The sequence below is a fragment of the Ostrinia furnacalis genome, unplaced genomic scaffold, assembly GCF_004193835.3.
Source record: "Ostrinia furnacalis isolate ACB-3 unplaced genomic scaffold, ASM419383v2 OfSCF1166, whole genome shotgun sequence".
Taxonomy (NCBI): Eukaryota; Metazoa; Arthropoda; class Insecta; order Lepidoptera; family Crambidae; genus Ostrinia; species Ostrinia furnacalis.
The window spans coordinates 531,042-540,301 of record NW_021131405.1 but is presented as its reverse complement, the minus strand read 5'-3'; the positions used below and the strand labels follow the sequence as shown (position 1 = coordinate 540,301).

Genomic DNA, 9,260 nt, shown 5'->3' with positions numbered 1-9,260 from the left:
TGACAATATATTTTATGTCAGAGTTGTTCATAGAGTACGTTCAGTCAGACGATACGATTGAATTAAGGCATGCTTGGACGCTATTATCTACCTAAATAGAATCTATTAGTGTAAAAAAATCGACTCCAAAACAAACTGCACTAGATAAGTAAAAGTAGAAAATATATTCCGTTATTTATTTACTAGGTCAAATTTATACCATGATTGATATTTTCGGAGTCGGTGGCAGCACTGGCAGCCTACGGTTTGGTAATTTGTTTTGGAGTTGGTTTTAATTTTTAGTGAAAATTAATTTATTTCATGCTTTTGTTGTTGTTGACCCTGTTGTTGCTACTGAAAGTCGACATTGATACCATATTTTTTATGTTAAGTTCTGTTATCTATACATATGAAAAAAAGGGTCTTGACAGACAGACGGACGAATAACAGAGTAATCCTATAAGGGTTAAGTTAGTTGTTTCCTTTTGAGGTTCGGAACCCAAAAAATATATGCGCGTTGACTTAGGAACCTGATCTGTTTTTTCGTTGGTTACTATGAACCTTATTTTTATAGTCATTTTATGATTTTTGAATGCATCGAAACTTTTAAATGGAGAATAAAATTGGCCTATCTCCGTATGGGAAATATTTTGTCAAAATGACAATTTTATTCTTGAGATAAAAGCTCAGTGTGGCTACCATGAGTTTATGTTAGGTGAGCTCGCTAGCTACTTAATACGTCAAAAAATTCTATGAAGATTTTATTCCTTGAAAGTACGGCTGNTGTCTTCTCTCTTATTAACTTCGATGGATAAATAGTTAAACCTCCTTGCGCGTAACTGACGTTTGTTGGAAAACCGATTTTTTCAGGCCATCGGATTTTAATTTCAAAAGTCATTGACCAATCCCAGTTCATATAATAACTTTTATGACGTTTTCTATTGGCCAAAAGATTTAACTTTCTAAAAATCCGCGTGCAACCATATCCTGCTTAAATATTGTGCACTTTATTCAGCACAGATTAAACAAGCTAAATGACAAATAGAATAGATTGAAATGACAGATTGCACTTGAATTACCCTACTGGATTATTAGTTCCGATTATTGCCACGATGGACAACCATAATAATTATGACATTTACAGGAAGGCGCTACGATCAATACTGGGTTGTTAGTTTTTGATTTTTGCCATTTGACGTTTCAAAGTCGTTGGACTATACGAGTACAAAGTTTGAGAAAAGTAGCAATTAGTATACACGCAAAAGTTATATTATCTTCTTATTATTTAAGGTTTTTGTGTGAAATAAAGTGTTTCAAAGATGCTAGCACGTTCAATATTTTTTAAGAAAAAATATACGGCGTAAACAATTTGCAAAACATCAAAAAGATTTTGAGATTATTGAAGCGAAAGTAATTTACATAAATCTTCACTCAACTTAATATAATAATACATATGAGCAAATTTCACTGCTTGGCGAATCATATTTTCACACTTCATTAAGCGAGTTTAGAAGACTCAACCATGGATGATGGAAAATGTCTCGCCACATAGCTAGCACAATATGCTGAATTTCTAATAAAGTTTTACTGTTGTAATTTTACATAAGTAAGGACAGGTTAGAAAAGCATTTTTATCCCCGAAATAAAAAGGTTGGAAAAAAATAATCAGTCCGCTCTTAACACTCTCCTACATTCGATAACTTTAGTGCACTTTTCTGAAAATAATTGATCAAAGATACTTGACAAAGCTTGAATGAAATAACCATCGGCACTGGTGATAGAAACTACATAGAAACTACGTAGTGCAGTTTAATAAAACTAGACCGGACCCAGATTTCGTTTATTTGCCGAAATCCAAACGAATTGAATCCACAGTGACAGGTAGTCCCGTGTGTCAAAGCGGGTTAGGAATCAATTCCCGTGAGCACTTGAACCGCCCTATAACCCGACCTATCCTGAGCCTAGTGTTAGCCCAGGCAACGCATACCTACTCGAGCACGTATTCAACAGCACATCAGACTATAATATTTTATTGCAAAATAGCCCGTATTTCAATGGGATAAAATGCGACTGTGTGAAGCTTGATGTGCTCTTATCCTACGTCAAGGGCGCTTTATTGACTCGAATATTCATCGCAAAATCCTTTATTCCTGCATTCTCCAGACTTTTCAATATGGGACAATGTAAGCACTTCCATCGAATGTCACAGACTGTCTCTTGCCTAATATTTAACATGGAACAAAACAAAGAAAGATACTCGCCTATGAAATTTTATAAACTTGTAAGTACATAGAAATAATTAAAGTGTTCTGAAGCAATTATTAAATGCCCATCTAGGGACGAACTTTGGACAAAATACGTAAAAGATTTTTTTTGTGCTCGAAGAAGTTGATAAATTACTAAAGTCGAAGTCAAAGTCAAAATTCCTTTATTGGCATGGAGTATAAAAAATATTACGTAGGTATTCTGTGATATTACTTACAAATCGTACTAAAGGTCTAGAGATAAAGATAATGTAACCGTGGCTTCTAGTTGTAATTTAAATATAAATGGTCGTTTGTGCTGTTCTACGTTTATGACGGTGTAAACTGGCATATTTCCCAAAGGATGTGGGTCTAACGCACACTCGGGCACGTCTATCAGCCTGAGTATTATCGGCCGATCTGCTACGTCACTCGCATCGTTGTGAGTGCTGCTTTTTTTTTTTTTTTTTATGCATATCAAGGCAGGTATTTGACCACAAGCTTTCGAGATGAACAGCCAAGCTGGCATGTTGCCGCCTTACTTAGCAGCTCGCTTTTAGGCCATGGAAGCCCTTGTAAAATGTATGCCTTGAAAATGATTTTTTTTTGTACTGGGAAAACATCTTTTATTTGTCGTGAGCTCGTCAATAAAAACGCCTGTAACAATAGCTGCTGCGAAGTTTAAAGAGTAGAAGATAATTATAAGTTCAAGATTAGGTACACAAAATGGTAAGAAAATCCTCATATTGGGCCCAAGTTACATTAAATAAAAACCACATTCTTCTATATAGTTTAAATAGCTATTTTTACCTAATCTTCGACCAAAGCGTTTTACATGCTCATCGAAGCTTCTAACACATTTTTACTGCTCACATGTGAATAAAGAATGAATGAGAATAAGTAAAGTTTTAATAAGCTTATGACAGCCTCTATTTTCCGACGAGCTTTAAAACACCAAAAACTACTTTAAGCTTTTAATGCACACTGGATTTACGCCAGCGATTATTTCCCATAATAAACCTTATCGAATCTCTTATTAATTGGAGCTCAAAATAAATATCCGAACGTATTAAATCCCCGAACTTTTGAAAGGGCCACGCCGTCATTATACCGTCAATATTCTCGTTAAAATTATTATCAAAAGCTGCTTTTTCACCTGATGATATTCGATATCTATTTGCGGAGCTTTCGAGCTCGAGTGTGCTTAATTGAATGAATGGGACAATAATAAAATTAATAATAATACATTTTTGTTGCAATGTAGCCCGTATTTCTACGAGATAAGACGCCACTGTGTTTAGCTTGATTTGCTGTCGTCCGTACATCGACTGCCATAATTTTTCTGTCTGTATTGTATTATGGAGCTAAAAATATTCAATTATAGGTAGAGTTTTAACATACTGTATGAGACGTTTGCCAAGATGTTTATCATTCTAAGACATAGGAGCGGAAAATATTAAAATGACGCTTTAAACAGATTTTTAATTGCTACCCATTTCCTACTGACTTTAAACCGAGTTTAAGGCATCGTATTATTATTTATCTTTTTTTACTACTCACATATTTATTTAATTTCGTTAAAACAAGGACTGAAACTTCAGAAAGCTCCACACTATACAGCTTAACGCTTTATATCCTGTTTCATATTATGAATATTGTGAACTTTACCATTTCAACACAACAAAATTCAAATGCGAAAAGTTTTCAAACTCGTATAACTATTTGTTCTCTAGCTCAGCAGTGCTGTTTCTCTTTCCAAATTAATTTTATTTTTTTGTGTTTGATATTGTGCACTATTATGCTTAAACTCATTATATGTATATTTAGTAATAGTACACAGCACAATATAAAACAACTTTAGGTAGAGTTGATAGCACATCAACCTAGAGTAAACTGCCAGTCATTGGACACTTAAGAAAGTTATTGGACAGTTATTTACTGAATTAAAAATAGCATTTCTATTTCAACAACTGAGAGATTCCGACTGATGGAGATAAAAGGGCGTTTTTTTAAGGAATATTCATAGTTAAGAAAATTCAAGGGTTGTTTTGTCCAATAACTGGCAGCGTTCAATAACTGTCGGTTTACCCTATATGTATACCATAAGGATGTCACTAAGATCAGAGAGATGCGAATTAATATCCATAGGCAAAGGGATCGGCGAAACCAAAACAAAAGAAAAGCAGCAGATTTTTCGATAATAAATATCAATTCAGCAGGATTTGGAGATATCGAGCTATTATTCATAAGTGCCACTTGTGGTCTAAACTGAATAAATATTTTTGATTTTGATTTTGATTTTATTTCATCGCGTTGTATCGCATCGCATCAGCCTTATATGCCCTAAATCGCTTATATCATATCTGTGACCCCATTTCTGCAGGGAACATCCTATCTCCCCATTTAGTTCACCGTCCATGTCAAAAGGCTGGTATACTATACCCACTTATTGGGTATCGGATATTGATAAAAGTTATCGCATGGCAATATTTTATTTAGCACGATTAGGGTCACGTCTATGTGTTTCTGATAGTGTGGTCGGAATGTTATATCAGGATACGTTATTTGATATGAACTAGAGGCTTCGGATAACACTGAATGTTTGTAGATTTTTTTATTTGTGTCGTGCCACATTGTAGTCTACCACATTCATTGGAAAGAAAGTGTTTACTTGTCACACTGTTATTAAAAGGCATAGAGGAATTGCACTTGTAAGAAATTTTAACGGTGATATACCTATTTATTAACCGCACCTGTAGTCCTAGGATGAGCGCCGCGATAATCGGTTATCACGCCATTTTATCGATTTTGCCCATACATTTTGCCATAAGAGTATATCACGGCGCGCATCCTAGCCCGGATCCTAGCCAGGATGCGCGCCACGATAAAGTATAGAGGCATTTTATCAAGTTTGCGCGTTAAGCCCATTATTGTCGTCTAAAATCGTCGATAAAATTTTATCATGGCGCGCATCCTAGCTCAGCTGGAAAGACTTAATATTATTATGCCACATTAAGACAAAGCTCTTGAGTCAATGACCTTAAAGCTAGCGCGTTTTAGTTAATTAATAAAGCCATTCATTATCAACTCCAAAACATCACAGCGTAGTAACGTAAACAACGCTACATAATTACATATTTTGATACGCTGTAAAGTAAACCTCTTGTGTGAAGTGCGGTTAGACTGATGTAGTGAAAGCTTTCAACTTTATTGATATTTCATTTCATTATTGCGTGGCGATAAAGTGGTGTATAATTTATTAGCGTATGAAAACAGAACATCTAATTGCAAATGATATGAGGCAACTTTTGTTAAGTGAAGTGATGAAACAAACATCAAAATATTTGTCAAATTGATTACTTTTTATTACATAATTTCTATCAGTGTGCTTACCATGAGTTTACGTTAGGTGTGTTCGCTAGCGACTGCGTAAGAAAATGACATTAAATGTATGACATATTGTGCAGCGCCCCTAGCGGCTACTTTCAAGACATAAAATCATATTTTTTTTGACGTACTCGCTACCGAGCACACCTAACGTAAAGTCATGGTAAGCACACAGTGGCTATTACTTTACTTTTCGTTAAGTTGAAAATTGAATAATACATGTTATGAGCCAAAGCACACGATGCGTTGCGGTGCCTCACCGCAAATAGTTATTTCTATGTAAGACGACATAGCGAAACCGCTCCGGCGTCGCACCGCTACCGCAACGCATCGTATGTTTTGGCTCTTACCTACAACAAAACGTATACAAGCTAACTTGAATTTTTTACTAGCAACTATCAACAGACCTCTTCCATTTTCCTAAAGTGCTATCAGCTCGCTGTCAATTAGTGTTTGGACTAACCTCCTTATTTAGTGTCAGTCTACATCGTTCATCCGGATATTAGCGGGTAAATGCACAGCGCAAATCCATTACCGCCCGATGGTGCATGTGATGGCTGTGCAAATATTGCAAAGAAAATAAACCATAGCACGTAATAAACTACTTTGAAAAAATACACACAGATAATGGACATTATGCCTTTGTTTTCAACTAATAATAATATGAAATTAATAAAGGCACCTGTTCGTGTTTATTTGTAATGCTACCATAATCTACGAATATTCGAATTTCATAATTCGCAATAATTATGTTCAGGACGCAACTTTTAAATAGGTATGTACCTAAACGAATTTAACTCAAGAATTTATACAGAAATTACGCGGAATCCTACTCGGAGAAGTGCAGAATAAATTTTATCGAACACATGCCTACCAATAATGGTTAAATGATCAAATGAATGGTCGCAGCTTTGATTGTACCTATTTGGCGGAATTATTGTCGAACAAATTGGCATTTCTTCTATATTTTACCTACAGTCCACGGTACATCAAACTACACATTTCTGTTGGAAAATAACCTGTATTACCACAAGATAAAATTCTACTGTGAGTTCCTTGCTGTGTTGTCGTCTGTACTCGGTGATTTATTCTTAGTAAAATATCTCTATTTCTCCTTACTCAAATATTAATCTTGGTAAACTCAGATAATATCTTCGCCTAATAGCTTACTAAACGAGTTTGATATCTCAACAATTATAATCTTAAGATAGAAATAATCCAGCGTAAAATTTTCTTATCCAGTTTCGGGTTTCCATAAAAAGGAAAAAGAGCACTTATCGGATCACTCACGAAATAGCTGTCTCGCATATCATACAGGGTGTAAAAGACTTTTTGACTAAAACTTTAATGTAGTACCCAACTTAAAGATTTTTTGGAAATGAAAGCAATTTCGTCCGCGTAGAAGTCGAAAACGTTCTCATAGGTTTTTTTAAATGTTTTATAACGTTATGAACTTTTTTAACTCGTACTTAATTTTTTATGAGGTAAAAATTATAACCATATGATAGTTGTCCCCTAATCGATGATAAGATAGACTCCAAAAATTATAATGCTAAGGTTTATTTCACAGGTTGACTGTTATATTGTTTTGCATAAAATTTATACTTATCACCCTATATTATTTAGTTGAGAAAACTATACAGATAGATACTGTTATCTAATAGGTGTGAAATTTCCAAAGCACTTATTTTAGACCACTATTGTGCTCTTACTATCGCTGTGAGATCTTCGACGATTCGAAATAGATTATTTCGCGCAGTGAGCACGTACCGACGTCGTCTCAACGTTATAACGTGCAATTTAAAAGAAATACTAGATTTTATACCTAATACTCTGTACAAGTGAACTAAATTTTGGAAAACTCAAAATATCTTTCAATGGTTTGAAGTCTTTTCTTTCTTGTGTATCAATGGTAAATGGAAATGTATGCACGACAGAAATTAAGCAATACAATTTGACACCTTATGTGTTCTAGCGCTTATTTCAGTCAGTGCCTGAGGAATGGGAACGGCACGAGAAGAGTGACATTGATGTGAGAAAGCATAGAAATCTAAAGCTTATACATAAGTCTCACTGACATTTATTTTGACGTCTCAAAAACGCCCTCTTCGTGCCGCTCCCATAGTTACCGCAGGCACTGACTGATTTAAACGCTAGAACATAGTTGTATGTGTTGTAGACTGAACTGAACCAATCCATTAATCAGCTATTTTTGATTCTAAAGTAAAAGCATGTTCAATACATCTAAATAACCGACTTACTGTAGTGGAGCCCAAACTCAGTAGGTATTAAAGTTACAAAGAATTGATTAACTTCTACCTACTCTTTATCATTTTTGACACCTCCCATTTTCCACATCATTTGAGTTCGGCTACCTGAAAAAGTTTTCGGTGTTACAATTGATGTGATTTTTCAAAGTTTTCTCGAGTTTTCAAGTTCTCGGCGTCTTTCAATTGAAATTGGCGATTGAATTACACTGTGTAAATGATTCAAACAATTTAGGGTTCACTTTTGTTCTACCCAATATTGACTTTCGTACTTTTGTTTATACAATGAAACCTACAAGTTATTTTTGTGTTGTTAACTTTACGAGTCTTCCAGTGACTTGGCTCACTTTTAGCTTGGGCCACAGGCCAAATCACTTGATTGAATTTTTAAATAGATTTTCTTCCAGTGATTGGGCCCACCTTCAATGTTTTATTATTATATTATACACCAAATCAACAAAACTCTATTCTAGAATCTTAGTGGTGAGCCCAGTCCCTGAAAGAAAAACTATTTAAAAATTCAACCCAGCCAGAAACTTGGCCCGTGGACCAAGCCAAAAGTGGGTCAATTCACCGGAAGACTCAATTTTACGTCGAGCTATTTCGATTTACAGTAACATTAACAGCCCTCATCGTAATTTATAAGGATCACGTGTAACTGCACATGCAAGCCCCGCCATAAACTGTAGAGCACGGCAGGGTATTGTATTACATAATGCTATTACCATAATGAGCATATTGATCTAAACGCCGTACACTAATTAGGATTTAATAGTGTGAAATAGTACCTATGGTTATTAGAATATAATATGTCAGACCTGTGGGTGTACAATCCAATACTGATAATTGTGTACGAGTAAATACATGTCATATTTATGGCAAAGAGAGTTTTACTAATATTTATTTTTGCCAATTTATTAAAGAACACAATAAGTACCTTATAAATAGAATAGGCAAATATGATATGTTTTGTTTACTAACAACTCATAATATTTTAAGATTTTCCAGATTCGGTATTAACATTTTGTGTGTAAAATGTTTTGATCCAATTTTATCACATTTCTAACAAATTATTAAAAAAAAACAAATGAACATCATAATCTCTCCAATGACTTATCTCATTCAAATACAAAAATTGATCTCGCGTGAATTTTATTGCCTACAGTCACGTGTGCCTGTATATTGGGATCACTACAAATTGAATTGTCTGCCAAATACAGGGGTGCTGCGATGCTTTTTGCCTACGGATTTTTTCAAACTAACACTGCCACTTAAAGCGATTGTTTGTTATTGGATTGAACGTCGCTCTGGTGACTGCCGTTTTAACTTTGAACCTGAAATTCTTGAAATTTTCACGTATAAAATATTATGAAATCGATTTGAA

General features: G+C 34.7%; 1 protein-coding gene across 1 annotated transcript in view; it reads left to right on the top strand.

Annotated features, from left to right (window-relative positions):
* LOC114351599 (zyxin-like) overlaps positions 1 to 9,260 on the top strand; it is a 129,951-nt gene that overhangs the window by 118,879 nt on the left and 1,812 nt on the right. The gene's annotated exons all lie outside the window — the stretch shown is intronic.